General features: G+C 44.5%; 1 pseudogene; it reads right to left on the reverse strand.

Annotated features, from left to right (window-relative positions):
- The window catches only part of LOC135538456 (neuropeptide Y receptor type 2-like), a 30,875-nt pseudogene extending 26,319 nt beyond the window's left edge, over positions 1 to 4,556 (reverse strand).
- Positions 4,557 to 5,000: the final 444 nt, after the last annotated feature.

Consider the following 5,000-nt stretch of genomic DNA (forward strand, 5'->3'; position numbering starts at 1 on the left):
TTTGAAATGTACACACACACCAACATGACTGATTCTCCTTCTCTGACATTTAAGTGATAATGCCTGAGAAAACGATGTTTGGAGGGATATATTGGCACGGTGTGGTTAGGCCCGAGACGAAGTCGAGACCAACCGTGCCAATTTATCCCTCCAAACACCGATTTTGAGGTTACAATCACTTTTATACAACGGAAAACATATGTTTTTTTTTTAGGATTTATGTCATACTATTTCATCCTTCCAAAAGATAATAGTTCCGCCACACCATTGCTATCTAAGCCGTCTGGTTGTTCCTTCTACCGTTCCTTCTATCGTTCCTTCTATCAATGCGCAAATGAGGCGCGACTTCGCCTGACATAGAAAAATGTGGTCACTCGTCAGATCACTGTTGTTCAGAGGAGCTAGCGAACAACACAGCCAACAACACAGCCAACAACACAGCCAACAACACAGCCAACAACACAGCCAACAACACAGCCAACAACACAGCCAACACAATCACTTCAAACTGAAGCTGGAAAGACTGAAAACTAGCTACACTTCGTTTTGTTTTACCCTTTTTATCAATTGACATTTCTTTGTATAGACACATACAAAATGATGCCAGCTGATTCATGACTTCGACTGGCTGAGAAACGCTGCCTAACTGCTTGTCTTGTCCCGACTCTCGACATGTTCATTACTATGGGGACAGCTAGAAATCAAATTTGAATTTTTAAACAATGTTGCAAATGTCAGAGAGACAGACAGCAAGGTTTACACAAATCTCCGAGGTTGAAAACGAAATGTTAATCTAGATTATTTTTTTTTATAGTGGAGATCAAGTTTATAAATTGCCTGGCTGGGCTGATGAGACAGTGGATTGCTCAGTCAGACGGAACGGAGGAAATAGACAATTTAAACATCATAGATTTAGCCGGTGGTAACTTGTGGAATAGACGCCGACTGGAATGTGCTTTTAACCAATCAGCATCCAGGATTAGACCCACCCGTTGTAAATATTCTGATACACTCTCGCTTGCTAACAAACACACACACACACACACAGACAGACACAGACACAGACACAGACACAGACACACACACACACACACACACACACACACACACACACACACACACACACACACACACACACACACACACACACACACACACACACACACACACACACACACACACACACACACACACACACAGAGAGAGTTTAAAAGCACATTAGATGTCTGATAATGGAACCTTTCAGGCAAACTCTGACAATACAATTACTCTTCTATTAGATGACTGTTAAATCATGAACACATTGATGATTATCATGTAGTGTTTACCTGCCGGGAACACATTGATGATTATCATGTAGTGTTTACCCTGCCGGTAACACGTTGATGATTATCATGTAGTGTTTACCCTGCCGGGAACACGTTGATGATTATCATGTAGTGTTTACCCTGCCGGGAACACGTTGATGATTATCATGTAGTGTTTACCCTGCCGGGAACACGTTGATGATTATCATGTAGTGTTTACCCTGCCGGGAACACGTTGATGATTATCATGTAGTGTTTACCCTGCCGGGAACACGTTGATGATTATCATGTAGTGTTTACCCTGCCGGGAACACGTTGATGATTATCATGTAGTGTTTACCCTGCCGGGAACACATTGATGATTATCATGTAGTGTTTACCCTGCCGTTAACACATTGATGATTATCATGTAGTGTTTACCCTGCCGGGAACACATTGATGATTATCATGTAGTGTTTACCCTGCCGGGAACACATTGATGATTATCATGTAGTGTTTACCCTGCCGGGAACACATTGATGATTATCATGTAGTGTTTACCCTGCCGGGAACACATTGATGATTATCATGTAGTGTTTACCCTGCCGGGAACACATTGATGATTATCATGTAGTGTTTACCCTGCCGGGAACACGTTGATGATTATCATGTAGTGTTTACCCTGCCGGGAACACATTGATGGTTATCATGTAGTGTTTACCCTGCCGGGAACACATTGATGATTATCATGTAGTGTTTACCTGCCGGGAACACATTGATGATTATCATGTAGTGTTTACCCTGCCGGTAACACGTTGATGATTATCATGTAGTGTTTACCCTGCCGGGAACACATTGATGATTATCATGTAGTGTTTACCCTGCCGGGAACACATTGATGATTATCATGTAGTGTTTACCCTGCCGGGAACACATTGATGATTATCATGTAGTGTTTACCCTGCCGGGAACACATTGATGATTATCATGTAGTGTTTACCCTGCCGGGAACACATTGATGATTATCATGTAGTGTTTACCCTGCCGGGAACACATTGATGATTATCATGTAGTGTTTACCCTGCCGGGAACACATTGATGAACATGGGAACATGTGTATAAGAGATCATACAAAATAAATATTTTGCTGTGACTCTTATGTTAATGATGTTAAAACTATTTGTTTGTCTGATGTGATTAATGAGGAGTATCCAGACGGGGCACTTGATGAATTTAGGAAATTGCTTCTTCCAATAATTGATAAACACGCACCTGTTAAAGAATCGGACTGTTGAGGCTCCATGGATTGATGAGGAATTGAAAAACTGTATTGGTTGAAAGAGATGGGGGCAACAGGAGTGGCTAATAATCTTGGCTGCACATCTGACTGGCTTACTTACCGCAAATTGAGAAATTATGTGACTAAACTCAACAAAAAGAAGACACTGTATTATGAAGCCAAGATCAATGACATAAAGAATGATGGAAAAGAAGTTAGGAGTACTTTAAATTACATTTTGGGCAGAAAGACAAATTCAACTTCAACTCTGTCTTTTTCAAAGAATCAGATGGCTTGTTCATCACGAAACCATTTGATGTGGCCAATTATTTTAATGATTTTTTTCATTGGCAAAGCGGGCAAACTTACGCAGGACATGCCAGCAATGAACAGTGAGCAATTGTGTTCATGAATAACAACAAACAAATAAGGCAAGAAAAGCATTATAAGTTTGAATTTTGTAAAGTTAGTGTGGGAGAGGTGGAAAAATGATTGTTATCGATCTAACTTGACAAATCACCTGGCATTGACAACGTAGATGGAGAGCTACTGAGGATGGTAGCTGACTCAATAACCACTCCTATCTGTCATGTTATTAATCTGAGCCTAGAGAGAAGTCTTTGTCCTCAAGCCTGGAGGGAAGCCAAAGTCATTCCACTACCCAGGAGTGGTAAAGCGACCTTTACTGGTTCTAACAGCAGACCAATCAGCTTGCTGCCAGCTCTTAGCAAATTGTTGGAAAAAATGGTGTTTGACCAGATACAGTGCTATTTCTCTGTAAACAAATTAACATCACACTTTCAGCATGCTTATAGAGAAGGGCATTCAACATGTACTGCACTGACACAAATGACTGATGATTGGTTGAGAGAAGATGATAATAAGAAGATTGTGGGCGCTGTACTGTTAGATTTCAGTGCAGCATTCGATATTACTGACCATGACCTGTTGTTGGAAAAAACATGTGTTATAGGTTGATGGGGTTGGATTTCTGAGCTTGAACTATTATTCATTTTTAGTTATAATAGATACATTTGGGGTGCCATAGCAACACCAGGTAACAGGAGACAAAGGGCTGTAATACATGAGTTTAACTCTGGACACATGAACGGTGGGATGTATACGAAGGGTACGGGGCAACAGAAGACGAACAGCAGAGGGGATAATAATCTTGGAGATGGGAAATGGGTCGATAAACTGGGGGGAGAGTTTGCGGGATTCTACCCGGAGGAACAGATCCCGAGTGGACAGCCATACCTTTTGCCCGAGACGATACCGGGGAGCTGGGGTCCGATGGCGATCCGCTTGTCGTCGATACCTGGAGGTGATCTTGAGGAGGGCCGACCGGACTCTCCTCCAGGTGCGAAGACAGAGGCAGACAACCATCTGGGCAGAAAGTATGCCGACCTCTTCTTCCTGCTTGGGGAAGAGCGGGGGGCTGATACCCAAGGGAACACTCAAACGGTGATAGGCCAATGGTAGAGCAGAGAAGAGGGTTGCGGGTGTATTCCACCCACACAAGCTCCTGGCTCCAGGTCCAAGACCAGGCAGCACAGAATAGTCTTGAGGTCCTGTTTGGCTCGCTCCGACTGGTCATTGGACTTGGGGTGGAACCCAGAGGACAGGCTGGCCAATGACCCAATGAGGGTGCAGAACACCTTCCAGAACCGGGACAAGAAGTGAGGCCCCCAGTCGGAGACCATGTCCAAGTGCAGTCCATGGATCCGGAAGATGTGCTGCACATGAGCTGGGCCATCTCCTTGGATGAGGGAAGTTTGGGGAGAGGAATTAAGTTAGTGGCTTTGGAAAACCAGTCAGGATGGCAGTGTTGCACTCAGACGGGGGGAGACCCGTGACGAAATCTAGGGATATGTGGGACCAGGGATGGTGAGGGACAGGCAGTGGTTGCAGAAGACCAGCTGGAGCCGAGGAGTCTTATTCTGAGCACAGACCATGTAGGCGACGACAGACGCAGCGACATCCGGAACCATAGTAGGCCACCAAAAGCGTTGTCGCACGAAGGCCAGGGCCCCCCCCCCCCCCAGGGTCTGACAGAAGCCTGGAGGAATGGGCCCACTCCAGGAACGCAGAGCAGACAGCGGCAGGCACCAACATCCGTTTATCTGCCCCCCCCTCCCCCGGGGTCCGTCTGGGACCGCTGCGCCTCCTGGACATGGTTCCCTATACCCCAGCTGAGTGCCGTCACCAGGTCTCGGGCTCCGGGGTGGTAACCGTGTGGTTATAATAAAATGCAAATGAATCACTTAAAAATTATACAATGTGATTTTCTGGATTTTTGTTTTAGATTCCGTATCTCACAGTTGAAGTGTACCTATGATAAAAATTACAGACCTCTAGAATGCTTTGTGAGTAGGAAAACCTGCAAGATCGGCAGTGTATCAAATACTTGATCTCCCCACTGTATATGCTGATAG

Source organism: Oncorhynchus masou, unplaced genomic scaffold (genome assembly GCF_036934945.1).
Source record: "Oncorhynchus masou masou isolate Uvic2021 unplaced genomic scaffold, UVic_Omas_1.1 unplaced_scaffold_967, whole genome shotgun sequence".
Lineage (NCBI taxonomy): Eukaryota > Metazoa > Chordata > Actinopteri > Salmoniformes > Salmonidae > Oncorhynchus > Oncorhynchus masou.